The sequence below is a fragment of the Leopardus geoffroyi genome, chromosome D3 (assembly GCF_018350155.1).
Source record: "Leopardus geoffroyi isolate Oge1 chromosome D3, O.geoffroyi_Oge1_pat1.0, whole genome shotgun sequence".
Lineage (NCBI taxonomy): Eukaryota > Metazoa > Chordata > Mammalia > Carnivora > Felidae > Leopardus > Leopardus geoffroyi.
In genome coordinates this window covers 12,377,054-12,391,835 of record NC_059339.1, presented here as the reverse complement: position 1 = coordinate 12,391,835, position 14,782 = coordinate 12,377,054, and the positions used below count along the sequence as shown (strand labels likewise).

The following is a 14,782-nucleotide window of genomic DNA, read 5'->3' as shown; positions in this document are numbered from 1 at the left end:
CCGAGGGCAGTAGGCAAATGTGTTAGCTGTTATTAATGGAAGGTCTGGTATGTACATTATGAGGGTGTCACGCACGCGACCGTCGTTTTTCACGGCCGAAGATAGGGAAGCATGGCTGAGATAAGAGTTAGCTTCCAGGGGGAAACCAACAAAGGTGAGGAACCAGCCTAGGGGTTCTAGTGGGCATCGTCACACGCGATCCTCCCCCACAAGCCTACAAAGTCCTCATTATTATGTGCATTTGACAGATGAGGAAACTGAGGGTTGGGCAGGCTAAGTCCATTGCCAGGCGGTGAGGGGCAGAGTCTGGATCCATCCGGATCCAGGTTTATCTGAGTACAAAACCACGTGCTGAATCGTGACTTTTTACCTCCCCAGCTAACGTACTCTGAAGGCGTGCACTTGAGTCTTTCCTGATCAGAAGTTGACCTCCCTGCAGTGTCCCCTTGTGGGGAAACAATGCTTCATGGCGAAGAACTCAACTTGGCCTCCTGGGGGTGTGTCTTCTCTCCCGACCACTAATCCCTAGGTTTGGAGGGGTCTTCTTTCACAGGACCCAGACCCCAGAGTTGTCAGTGTGGAAAGATACAGTAGGCTTTGGGGGTCCACCAGCAGGCCCTTAGCCCAGAGGGTGCATAGAAGTGGGAAGAGGCTCAAAGCCCATCCTTTCTGCTAGCCTCAATCAGCTGCCTCTCTGTCTCGGGAGCCTCGCCCCATCTCCCCAGCAGACAATAGGTCATGAGCAAACAGAGAATAACGCATTCTCTACCAGACTGCGGGACTGGGTTGTCTGCTCCTCCCCGGTGCAGCCCTGGGATGCTTCTGAGCCACAACAGCCAGGCCTCTTTAGCCTGGGTCTCAGTTTTCCCATCTACAAAATGGGAATAACGCTGTTTCTTATCCAGAGTCAGTGAAAGAATTTAAAAAGGTGATGATGTGAGTCCCGAGCACAAATTGAGCCCCCCTTGAGGACAACTGCTACAACCAGACCCTAGCAACCACACCGCGGTGACAGCAACAAATAACTAGCATGACAGGGGATGCATCCTCTTCAGTGGATAGAGCGGCTCCCCTTCCTTGGCCCAACAGGTGGAGACTGTCCAGACCCCAAAGTACTCATACCCCAGAGTGCCCGCCGAACCCCAACCCACCCTAACGTCGAAATTCTGAGCCACAGGGGTCATGCTTACCCACAGATGCCAAAAAGATGCTTGGATGTCATTTTGCGTAAACGGCCTCCCTACAAGCAGGTTCGCTTGGGAATCAGGCCACCTTGATTCCATTCCCTGCTTAGCCACATCCTAGCTGTGTGTGGTGGGTGCTTAATTAATGGCAACTTTGCAGGGAGAGAGAGGAGGGCCAGGGGAAGCAAAGGGGTTTAGGGTCACTTTGAATCAGAAGCGATGACCCCGTGTAGAATCCTGAGTTAAGCCTGTGGCTCTGGGTGCAGACAGCCTGGGTTCGAACACCCACAGCTGTGTGACTGTGGGCGAGATCCTTCACTTTTCTGCCCATAAGACAGGAATGATACCAACAGCAGCTGATTCCTAGGGTTGCCACGACAAGTGTCAGACACGGAACAAAGGTAAAATACAGATGACACTTTGATGTCCTTATCAAACCAAAATCTGACAACATCACCTAATTTCTTTCTTGTTTATTTATTTTTTTTAATGTTTAGTTTTTCGAGAGAGAGACAGACAGAGCACGAGCAGGGGAGGGGCAGAGAGAGAGAGGGAGGCACACAATCGGAAGCAGGCTCCAGGCTCCGAGCTCTCAGCACAGAACCCGACGCGGGGCCAGAACTCATGAACCCCGAGATCATGACCTGAGCCAAAGTCGGACGCTTAACCGGCTGAGCCACCCAGGCGCCCCATACAGCACCACGTAATTTCAAGCCTGGCCTGTGTTGGGTGAAATCTCACTTCCGGAGGTTTCCGCAGAAGGAGTGTCGTCCAGCCTGGCCTTCTGGAATCCACCTTTTGAAACCAGGAGTTAACAACGTCCGACAAAGTTGCATTGTTTTCACCTCGGCGAGGAGCGCGTGTTCCTTCCGTGGGCGCTTGCCTTTGAAACTCGTAGCTACCGTCTGGTACAGCCTTTTCTGTCTCTAAGACTCCTGGACAGCCAAGCAAAGCTGTCCTGGAAACCTGATCTCCCAGACCCTCAATTCTAATCACGGTGTTCCTTAGACTTGGGCTCACCTATAAATCATTTTTAATGACAGTTTGAGAAGAAAGAAGTCGCAAAGCAAATCTTACATGACGTTCTCATCACCAACGGCATTTAATATCCTAAATCACATGCTTTATGGCGCTGCATCGTGGGCCCGTAGGCAGAATGAAGGAGAACTATTATTATTATTTTTTTTTTTTTTGCCTTCTGCGCACCTTTTGTGTGCTTGGGGTCACTCGCTTTAGGGAATTCTTGGCTGTTATGTTTGGGGGGTTCATGTGGGGGAAGTTAGGATGGTCAGAGGGTCCACCAGGATTCTTGGGGGACTTTTACACAATGAGGTGGCCTATTGCAGTGGTTATCCAGAGCCAGTAATATGAGAAAGTTATGAGAATATAAGCCAGGCCTGATCTGGGGTTCCTCGCCGCTCACCTGAGGGGCCCCTTCCCTTCCAGGGAAGCCGATACAGTGAAAAATCAAACCAAAGCGACAGCAAATAAAAACAGGCCCTACCTCTCCTCTCCCCAAAGCCCAGCCAGACTTGAGAATAAATGGGAACTTCGATATTCCAATTCCCTTCCACCTGACAGATATTTTCCGAATACGATACAATTGAATCTAATTTTTAAAAATAATTTATTGTCACGTTAGCTCACATACAGCATACACGGTGTCGTCCCGGCTTCGGGAGTGGATTCCGATGATTCATCGCTTACGTACCCACCAATGTTTGAGCGCCTACTGCATGCTGGGGCACTGGGCCAGCTGCTGGCAGAGGAGGGGCTCTTTAGGGCGATTGTGTCAGCCTTCGAAGTGCCACACACACACGTGTGCAAAAGGAGGGACTGGGGCCACTGGAAGCAGCCAGAGCAGGGCCTGGCAGAGAGTATCCGCTCCATGAATGGTTAGTGAACGAATGATCAGGTCAAAGAACCAACAGTAGAATGAAGTCATCGAAGAGACACCGATGCGCGGGACGAGCGTTTGCTTCCTTCTGGCCCCTCTTTTCATTGCCTGCCTCGCGTGTTAGCAAGAGGATCTGGCGTCACGTCGCCTTAACTCACCATGAGGCGTCATCTGTACTTGCAAGAGATGTTGACCATCGTCAAGAAGACATCCGGAAGACCCGGGTTCCTCTCCTGCCCTTGATTTCTTGGGGATGAGCCATGGGAGAGACCTCTTCTTGACTTGCACGTGTTCGCAATGGACCAGGAGGAAGATGGCTTAACTCCCGGTAACAGGATGTACTCTGCCCTCCTGTTCCAGTGTGGGGGCTCCTAAGAGAGGGGTTGAAATCGTAAAGGCAACATTAGCTGGGCTTCTCCCAAGTGTGACACTGAACTCAGGCCTCTGGGTGCGTCAGCTCCCTTAGCATTCCTTACACCCTGCAAGGACGATGCTTGGAGAGAGGGGCTGGAAACAGGAGGTCAGTGGATCGGGGCACAGGGCTTAGCACCGTAAATGCTCCATGAATGGCAGCTTCTTTGGTATCTCCTCAGTTTACAAGTGAGGAAACCGAGGACGAGGGAAGGGAAGGGTGGAAAGAGCCTATGAATCAAGGCATCCAGATCACATGGGCTTCTTTCTTTTTTTAATTTTTTTTATGTTTATTTTTGAGAAAGAGGGAGAGATGGAGCGTGAGCAGGGGAGGGGCAGAGAGAGAGGGAGACACAGAATCCGAAGCAGGCTCCAGGCTCCGAGCTGTCAGCACAGAGCCTGACGCGGGACTGAACCCACAAACCGCGAGATCATGACCTGAGCCGAAGTTGGACGCTCAGGCGACCGAGCCACCCAGGCGCCCCTAGATCACATGAGGTTCTAATCTTGATAGGGAGTTCCTCCTGACACTGGACCTAGGTAACTTTGGGGACGTTACTTCACTAAGAACAAAAACCACAATAAATTGAATCCTGCGAAATTGCCAGTTTCCTACGTTAGCAATGTTTGAACACAGCGATGTCATAACCTCAATAAAAACAACTCAATAAAAACAACTTCCTCATAGAGTTTGTGCGAGGATTAAAAGATATGCAAAAACCGAGCACAGCACCTGGCAAATGGCAACCCCCCAATAAACACAGGGGAGTTAGCTTAGTTATCATGTCCACGGCTTTGGTGGATAAAGGAAGACGTGAGATGGACCCATATCGGCATTGGAAGCAAAGCTCCCGCGGTGTTTTCCACTCCTGGACGTGCCTGTGTCACAGGGGCCCCATCCCCTCCTCCTGGGCTTGGTGATACGGGATCAGCAATTTCCTCCACCCCGCCATCCAGGTAAATTATTTACCAACTGCTCTTAACCCCCCCTTTCCACCTCAGGGCAGAGCTTTCTGAGTCCAAGCACCCTCCTTTGAACCAGAACTCTGGAATTGTTCTTGAGGGGTCCCAGTGCTCTTTCTTTCCTTCCTGTCCGGGGGAAGGAGGTGTGCGTTACAGGTTTGCGCAAACTGAGGGAGAGGGAGGCCATGTCCCTAAGTCTATCACAACTAGAATTTGGCTTCCCTGAAGCTGGGTATCCCTCGGGAACATCTTTATCTTCATCACCATTGTAATTATGGTCATCATCACATTAACAACAATATCTATTTTTCCATTAGCTACTACTGCTCCTTTGTCTATTTCTTCCTTTTCTTCCTCCTCCTTCCTGCCTTCTTCTTTTTATCCTCCTCCTCCTCCTCCTCCTCCTCCTCCTCCCCATCCCTCACCACCATCATTAGACAATGCCACTTCACTGCAGACTTCCTGCCACGTTGTTTCCATCTTTCTTCCCAGCTCTTCATTCTACTTGGGGTTTGGGGTTCTTCCTCTCTCCCACCTCCATCATGATTCAGCAACATTCAGAACTTCAGACCTTCCCTAATCCTGCTATCCCTTCACTCCTGCCATCCCAGCACCTAAATGCCATCTCTACCTACCCTAAATCCCATGGCTCAGTGGCATCTCCTAGATCAGAACAAATTGTGGACTCATTGCAGCCCTTAGTTAGTGGGCTCAAACCTCAAAATCTAGGGCGATGTAGGCATGGTGATAGAGCAGATTGAACCATTATTAGGCCCTTCAACAGGTCTGGACTGGATAACATTAAAACAAGGCAGAAAATAACTCCCCACTACCCTCAGCACTGTTCAACAAAACCAAACCAAGAATATTCCCGAATTTAGACAACTTTGGACGTGTCTGCCTTGCTCACGTCCTTAACTACCAGTTGCCCCAATCAACAGGAATTGGATCTAAGAAGGTTCACATCTAACATGACCATAATTAATTGGGTAAAAATTAGTCCAATATGGACCAACCTGCTTTTGTAAGGAAAGTGGAGGATGATGACAATGATGATGGTGATGGCAGTGGTGATGGTGGCCATAGTGATGATGACAGTGATGGCGAATATGGTGGTGGTGGTGGTGGTGGTGGTGATGATGGTGATGGCGATGGTAGTAATGTTGGTGATGGTGATTGTGGTGATGTTGGTGATGGTGGTGACGGTGATGATGGTGATGGCGATGGTGGTGATGTTGGTGATGGTGATTGTGGTGATGTTGGTGATGGTGGTGACGGTGATGGTGATGGCGATGGTGGTGATGTTGGTGATGGTGGTGATGATGGTGGTGGTGATGTTGGTGATGGTGGTGATGGCGATGGTGGTAATGTTGGTGATGGTGATCGTGGTGATGTTGGTGATGGTGGTGACGGTGGTGATGGTGATGGTGATGGTGGTGATGTTGGTGATGGTGGTGATGGTGGTGATGATGGTGGTGGTGATGGTGGTGATGGTGGTGATGGCGATGGTGGTAATGTTGGTGATGGTGATCATGGTGATGTTGGTGATGGTGGTGACGGTGATGATGGTGATGGCGATGGTGATGTTGGTGATGGTGGTGATGGTAGTGATGATGGTGGTGGTGATGTTGGTGATGGTGGTGATGGCGATGGTGGTAATGTTGGTGATGGTGATCGTGGTGATGGCGATGGTGGTAATGTTGGTGATGGTGATCGTGGTGATGTTGGTGATGGTGGTGACGGTGGTGATGGCGATGGTGGTAATGTTGGTGATGGTGATCGTGGTGATATTGGTGATGGTGGTGACGGCGATGATGGTGATGGCGATGGCGATGTTGGTGATGGTGGTGATGGTGGTGATGATGGTGGTGGTGATGTTGGTGATGGTGGTGATGGCGATGGTGGTAATGTTGGTGATGGTGATCGTGGTGATGTTGGTGGTGACGGTGATGATGGTGATGGCTATGGTGGTGATTTTGGTGATGGTGATCGTGGTGATGTTGGTGATGGTGGTGACGGTGATGATGGTGATGGCGATGGTGGTGATGTTGGTGATGTTGGTGATGGTGGTGATGATGGTGGTGGTGATGGTGGTGATGGTGGTGATGGCGATGGTGGTAATGTTGGTGATGGTGATCGTGGTGATGTTGGTGATGGTGGTGACGGTGGTGATGGCGATGGTGGTAATGTTGGTGATGGTGATCGCGGTGATGTTGGTGATGGTGGTGACGGTGGTGATGGTGATGGTGGTGATGGTGGTGCTGATGTTGGTGATGGTGATGGTGGTGGTGGTGGTGATGTTGGTGATGGTGATCGTGGTACTGATGTTGGTGATGGTGGTGGTGGTGGTGGTGGTGGTGATGGTGGTGCTGATTTTGGTGATGGTGATATTGGTGATAGTGATGGTGGTGATAGTGATGGTGGTGCTGATGTTGGTAATGGTGATGGTGGTGATGTTGGTGATGGTGATGGTGATGGTGGTGCTGATGTTGGTGATGGTGGTCATGGTGATGTTGGTGATGGTGGTCGTGGTGATGTTGGCGATGGTGATGGTGGTGCTGATGTTGGTGATGGTGATGGTGGTGATGATGGTGATGGCGATGGTGGTGATGATAATCATGATGATTGTAATGGTGGTGGTGGTGATGATGGTGGTGATGGTGGCAAAATGACAGCCAGGATGTATTGAGTGGTATTCTCTGTCAGCCACGTGGGTGGTTTACATACCTTACTTCTCACACCCCTATGAGATAAGGAGGTAAGGAAGTGAGGAATATTATTCTTCTTGTATCGATGAGAAAAGCAAGGACATTTCCCAAGTGCACAGAATTGATAACTGGTGGATCAGGGAAAGTCATTCAGCCCACAAAGAATAACTGAAGCAACCGTGAGAAACAAAATTCTCTCCAGGGTCTTGGCTTTCTTCACTCTGTCTGCACCCCTGTTCTTGGGTTCTATGACACACCCCATCCCCATTTTTCTTAGGCTTCAGTTGATTTCTATTAATTTAAAACAGAAGAATGTTAACAAACGCAGTCACAGAACTTCCTATACAAAAGCAGTGATGCCTCCTAACGGAGTGTATGGTGATTTTTTTAAAAAGTGACTTTGAGCCAGGGCCAGGATTAAGGGGAGACCAAGGTGGCACCTAGGGCACACAATTTAGGGACACCCTCACGCTCAGGGTTACGTGAGTGGGGGCAGGGACTTGCACGGACCTGAGCGTGAGTGCCTCCTTAAATTGCGTGCCCTAGGCTCCTCACTTCCTTCACTCCAGACTCAGCCCTGCCTAAACAATTCCTTTCCTTTTCTGTCATGGTTTTCTTGGCTATAAAATGAGAAAATTGAATCCAGGATCACAAAGAACCATCTTGGGTGTGATATTCTGATTCTGGCAAACAAATGACACACTTGTTACCAGCTCCATGTCCCATGTCTGTGCCAGACATCACTAATCAATCATGGCTGCTTCTTGCTGAGTGCGGACACGGTCTCAGAATCCAACTCTGCGCAGAGCCACGATGGTGTGTTGCCAGATGTTTAGAGTCAGCCAATGAAAGGAAACCTCTTAATGTCAGGGACAGGGTTTTACTTGTCTCCCCCTCTCTCCCCAGTGTATATTTTCAAATTAAACCAAACTGGACCAAGAATGTGCACAGAGAACTACCTGTGCAGGCAATATGAATAAACACGCAGATATGGATGTGGACACACACACACACACACAATCACATCCACGATGTGTCACGGCCTACATGTAAAGTGAGGCCAGATTAGCCCCCAAACAATGCGAAGATGATGTTCTTTGCAACCTCGTTAACGTCAAAATAATGATTTAAAATCGAAATAATAAGAGTCCAGAAATCCAGAACCTTCCGGGATTTGCCACTTTAATTACCTTAAACAGATCTCAACATCATTACAAAGGGGAGAAGGGAGTTTGGTGCCTATGATTTGCTGGTGCCCAAGCATGCCTTGAGATGTTTTCCGCACTCAGCACTAGAAACAACCCCACATACACACGGATGTGGACGCGTGCCCAAAGAGACACACATAACCCTCACACATGCACCAATGTTCACTGTTAAGCACCTAGACTTGCACACACCACCCCTGTGCGTTGTTCACGTTCGTACACATAAGCACCTACACCCTAACCATGCGTGCACATGTGTGCACGTGGCAAAGCGCACAGACCCACAAACACACAAGATGGCACTCGCATCCGCCCTCATGGACACGCACAGACACAGGTACACAGTACACCCTCGCAGGCGCCCACCTGGGTATGTCTGTGCACACGTACGCTCGTGCACCCACATTTACACCCACACAAGCATGCCTGTGTCCATGCACATATATATCCATTTGCACACCCGTGCGCATCCGCACACACTGGCTAGTCCCGAAGCCCTGAATTTTCACGCATACCCTGCCACATGTCCGCACTCTCACAAACACAATCAGATGCCCGCGTTCTCACACGTACGCTCCTACGTGGCTGTGCTCGCACACACATAGACACACACGCGCGCACACACACACACAGGGTCTGCGGACCCTCCAGCATAAGACCCCGGGGAAGGCTGCGCCTCTGCAAGCCTGTGCAGTCAGGGAGCCTGGTAAGAATCACGGGATCGGCTCGACAGTGATAACAATTTCCAGAGCCCGCAGAAGGGGAGCCTAATCCACAGTGAAAAGCTGACAGGGCCGGCGCCTCCGCGTGCTTCCTGCCAGCTCCCGCTAACTCAGCCCAGCCTGGGAAAGTGGCAGAAGCCGGGTGCCCTCAAGCCATATCACCTCCGGTCTGTTGATGCCAACATTTTGACAAAGCTGGGCAACACAGCCGGTAGGTGTGAGGTCGGAATTAATTTTCTGTTGGAGGGTCAAGTGCATTAGTGAGCTTTTGGCTGGCTTGCATTGTTCTTCTTCTGCTCCTTTTTGCAAGAGGGAGAGAAAAACAAGGAGACCGGGCATTCCTTCCTGGAGCTCTTTTCTTCCTTCTCTTCTCCTCCCTTCGGGGAGCTTGGCCCCTTTTTCTAAAGCCCAACAGACCCCCGTGGGCAGAGGGATGGGCTCAGAGACGGACTGCCCTGGAGAGCTCAATTCTCCCACTGCATTTGGAAAGTCTCAGGTTAGATCTGCCTTAAGGGATAGGGGATAAGTATAAAAGAATAAAACCTACACCTCAGCCTTTAGGGAGTTTCAATGGACACAGATTTAGAAAAACGAATGGGTTTCATTGCGGGCTCTGTCCCTGATCGATTAGTAGTGGCTGCCTGCTGCTGTGTGGTAGAATAACGGGCAATGGAAGCATCTTCCAGCTTATTGGTGGGGGGAGGGGGGAGGGAGTCAGGATCGATTAGCAATGTCTGCCGTGGATGTCCCACGGAGCAGTTGCAGCATAAACAGAGCTATTTAAAAAAGAGAGAAAGGAAGAAATACAATGCGACGGGTTACAAATAAACAGGAAGCTCAGTAAATAAGTGTGTTTAAAACCTGAAAGGAAAGAAAACCAGAGCAAAAAAATAAAAAAAAGAAAATGCCCCAAAGACTCAATAAGAAAATTTAAGGAAGAAGTGACATGTAAGCAAGAGTCATAAGCTCAAATGCCTTTCAGAGCCAGGAAGGTGACATAATGATTAATGTGGCCCAGATGGGGCCTCCGCTGAGCTCTGGAGCCTAGTTCTCATTTCAGCTGCAAACAAAAAAATGAACAAACAAAATAAAACAGAAACGGACTCACAGATCCTGTAAACAAAGTTGGTTTAACAGAGCGGGGAGGGGTTGGGGTTGGAGAAGTAGGTGAAGGGGGCTAAGAGGTCCAAACTTCCAGTTACAAAACAAGCAAGGCACGGGCACGTAATGTGCAGGACGGCCAGCCCTAGTCAATAGTGTTGTGATAACTCTGTTTGGTGACAGATGGCGGCTGGACTTCCTGCTGGGGATCGTTTCACAACGAATCGAAATATGGCGTCGCTGACGTTACCCGTGAAACTAAAAGGATGTGGTGTGTCGACCCTACTTCAGCGAAAAGCTAATACTGATGACATAAAAATACAGAGGAAGTTGCTACCTGCTTCTGTTCCTAGGCTATGGAAAATGCCAGGTGTCATCACGGCTACCGATTTGTTTGTGTTTTCAAGAGAAATCAGAAACGCGGGTGAGTTGTTTTTCATGTGAAATTTTCATGATTTTTATGGCTGCCCCAAATTCTTTATTTAAAACAAAAATCATGCTGTAGCCCCCCCCTCCCCCGCACCTCCTCCTCCCAAGTAGGTTGGATCTGTCCCCGAGGTGGCCAGTCTGGGCCTTTGTTTTAGGACCAACTGGGAGCGTAAGAGATGTCAGCCACGGGGATCTGGGTTTCTCTTGTGCACCAGGAGAATCGTGGGAGTGAAAGATGGCACGCCGCATCGTCGCCCTGGAACCTTGAGCATCAGAGAAGATTGTGCCGAGACACCGGCTCTCTGGTCACCCCGTGCCAAATCAGCTCATCGGCACAAAGCGCTCAGAACGGCGCCCTGCACGCAGGGCGCACAACTTCAGCTGGCGTCCTGAGAAAACCACGGGCCGGTCTCTGTGTCGCTCTCTTGCTCTCGTGTGGTGCGGCGTGATGGAAAGGACTTGGGTCTTGACGTTCAAGGTTCTGAGTTCTACCCTCTCACCTTTGGTCCAGCACCGATTCAGAGGGAGGGGACAGCCGAGTCACACACTGAAGGGTGGCGATGAGCCTGCTTGCCGGGTGGCATGTGTAAAGACCGAAAAGGGGACCTTGAGGCAGAAAGAACACGTCGAAGGAAAATGTTCCGCGTCCAGTTGGTGGGCTCCTGGGCACGATCCGGTTGGAGCAGGATCCGCGATCAGGGGCTGCAGAACCAAAGGGTTCACGAGCCTGAGAGATCAAGTTTGAAAATGGCGTGCACAGGCTTGGGACACATTTCTTATCTGTTACATCATCTGTGAAAGAATTGTCAGAAAAGAATTGTGCACCAAGACACCAACATAAAAACAACTCACTTTCCTGGGAAGGACCTCAAAGACCGGTGACCCAATTCCCAGATCATATTTTAAAAGGATGTCGTAAAATTCCCTTATAAAAGAAGAGGCCGGGAGACAGCCGTCGCTTCTCTCTTTTTAGTACGATGGTGACAGAATGCCGTGGGCACAGAAGGCACAATTTAAAAGGAAAAGCAGGGGCGCCTGGGTGGCGCAGTCGGTTAAGCGTCCGACTTCAGCCAGGTCACGATCTCGCGGTCCGTGGGTTCGAGCCCCGCGTCGGGCTCTGGGCTGATGGCTCAGAGCCTGGAGCCTGTTTCCGATTCTGTGTCTCCCTCTCTCTCTGCCCCTCCCCCGTTCATGCTCTGTCTCTCTCTGTCCCAAAAATAAATAAAAAAGTTGAAAAAAAAAATTAAAAAAAATAAAAAAATAAAAATAAAAGGAAAAGCAAGCCCTCCACAGAAAAAGATACCTTTTTCATCTGGGAAAACGCAGGGGGATTTAAGTGAGATAAAGTTCCAGTCTCCCGGCTCAGGGACCCTCCGGCAATCGCTTTGCAAGCGTGACACTTGCTCACGTCCATCCTTTGCCTTCCCGTCATCTGTTCTTGTCTCCCAAACAGGAGGACACTGACAGGGCAGACGCACAGCTCGCTCCCAGTGAGGAACAGCCGGCTGTTCCCCAAACCCCGCACCTTCAGAGCGGGAAGCCACTGGGGACTGCCTGACTTGCTTTCTTCCAACTCGTGGCTTGCTCGGAAAGACGCCAGCCCTGGATTTCCGCGATGCTTCCGACATTCTTGCAAACTTCTGGAAAACCAGAAAGACATCCCCTGCCCGCTTGTCGGCCATGATTTGATCTCCCCGCTTCGCCGCGCTGACATGAGCAAACTGGATCCCTGTAGAGCTTATGCTGTATCGTGACTCATTTCGTTTCACTCACCGGCCGTGGAAAGAAAAGTGTTTCGTGAGCGTGTTCTACGTGCCAGACGCCGTCTAGGCACTGATGATAGAGGCAGGGAACGGGCAAAGGCCCCGGCCGTGTGGGGTGGACGTTCTCCGAACCGGGTGGATTTCCCTCGTCTATCTGCCTGATGGCTTCTTCTTTCCAGAACCAAAGAGGCGGCTCCAAGACCTCGGCCGCCTCCCCAACGCGTTCTCTGCCCCCACCCCTGCCCCAAAGGGACTCCATCCCGCTCTAGTTCATGCTTCCTGGCCTCCTGCCTGCCTCCGTCCCCCTGCCCGGCCACCGAGCAGCTGCTGCGCCTTTAACACAACGCCTGAGACAGAGCCAGGGCTCAAAACTATCGGCCGTGATTAGCCTTCCATGGAACAAATGTTGGGGGGAGTCCTGTGACCGACAACCCTGCTATCACCGCTGGTGGGTGCTTCTGTAGGAGACCACATCTCCCAGCCCCTTTGCCCTTAGGAAGAGCCACGTGACCCGCTGAGACCGAGGAAATGCGGACAAAAGTGGCACGTGTGTCTGCGAGGCTGAATGGGGGGGGGGGGGAATCCCGTAGGCGAGGCAACATCGCCTGTCCTGCCTGGCTGCGGGAATCAGCGAGCGCCACATGCTGACCCTCCTTCGGCTTGGATCCCTGAGTGACCGCATGAGGCAGGAAGGGTGTGTGAGAAATGAGTCCCTGTTCATGGAAGAGGCGGGGACGAAGGGGGAAGTGTGCTACCACAGCAGGACCTAGCACGTTTTGACTAAGGCAGATGCCAACGATGCTGAGGCTCTGGGGGAGGCCCTTGAACTTGCCATTGGGGGTGGGGGGTGGGGCTGCATGTACGCAGGCTCGGATGGATGAAGAGTGATCGTGGCTGCTTCCGTGAGAGACACCTGTCAGGCTCAGGACAGACTCTTCATTTCCTTCCCAGCAGCCCAGGATAGACGCCCGTAGGCACCTGGCGAGGTGGCCACCAGCCCCCTGGGTATCCTTTCCTCTCCACAAAGACCTTGTGCTACTCCTAGGTGCACACTAAGTGATGCATCATGTGACCCTGCCCACGTGATCATAGCTGATGGGTCCAGGGGCAGTCACCTGACTGAGCCGATCAGAGTCTCTGTTGGAAATCGGTAGCTGGTAAGGTGAGAGGCCAGGCGTCATGGCAGCGTGGTGGGCAGAGACCATGATCCTTCCGACTGAAGTCCCACCGCTGCCCTTGCCCCTTCCTTTGGTGAATCTTGGTTGTCCCGCTAAATGAGGATATCCTGAGATCCTTTGACGCCGTCCAACAAATGGCTTTCTTTTGTTTTTCGTAAGCGAGCTGAAACTGATCTGTGTCGTTTGCCACCAAAAAGGTCTCAACGGTGCATTGTGGTGGGCCTATAGGAGGACTTTTGTAAGTATAATGTGATGAATGAATGATGTGTGACAGAACAGAAGAAAGGGGAGGGCAAAAATCAGAGAGATAGAGAGGAAGAAGCGGGGAGGAGGGAGAGAGGGAAAGAAAGGAAGGAGAGAATTGGTTGCGATTCATCAGATCCATCCAATGGGCACAGAACCTCAGTTTTCGGTCCCTGGCCTCAGTCACTCCACCCGTAGAGTGGGGGGAGGGTTGTAAATGAGCTGGGAACGCCGCTCCAGCTCTGCTGTTCTAAATGTGGCTGGATTTGGGGGATGCTAAGAGGCCAACACTTGAGTGTGCCAAAATACACACCCACGGTCAACTGCATTTGAGATTACAGTGGGAGCCTCGGGAAGGAGGAGACTCATCGCCTAACTCAGCAACACCCCAAACATGACTCAAGTTGACCGCTAAAAGCCCGCACACCTGTTTTCCAAGTGACAGACATCAGAAAAGAATTAAAAAAAAAAAACACAAAGTCTTTTCTCCCCCAAGAAAGAGGGAAGACCGCTGGGAAGTGAGGGACGGGAGTTCAAGCCCAAGCTGGTCTGAGGTCCGGGCGCCTTCACCAGTGTCTCTGCTCTGGGACCGGCTCCCACAGTGAGCAGCCCAAGGAGTCCTTACAGAAATGGGTCACGGGGCGCACGCAGCTCGGTGGCAGGAGGAAGGATGCCCTTGAACGATTCACCAAACATGCTCGACGCAGTTCAGTTGTTCTTACGCGGCAGGGAGAGTGGCGAAAACGACCAGGGCAGCGCGTTCCGACCGCAAACCCCTACCCCGCTGCTTCTGGTTCGGTAGGTCTGGCTGGCAAAGAGCTAGGCACACAAATGTCAAAAATGCTCCCCGGATGATTCTGAAGAGCACCTCTCATTAAGGACCACTGGAGGCTCTGGGACCTCCAAATCCTACGTTCCGATCCTAGCACGGCCCTTGACTGGCTGTGTGACCTAAGGCAAGTAGCTTCACCTCTC

General features: G+C 51.1%; 1 long non-coding RNA gene across 1 annotated transcript in view; it reads right to left on the bottom strand.

Annotated features, from left to right (window-relative positions):
- Nucleotides 1-2,422: 2,422 nt before the first annotated feature.
- LOC123587651 overlaps nt 2,423-14,782 on the bottom strand; it is a 221,188-nt gene continuing 208,828 nt past the window's right edge. The window contains exon 3 of the long non-coding RNA XR_006707447.1: nt 2,423-3,452. This is a non-coding gene — a long non-coding RNA (uncharacterized LOC123587651). The remainder of the gene's footprint in view (nt 3,453-14,782) is intronic.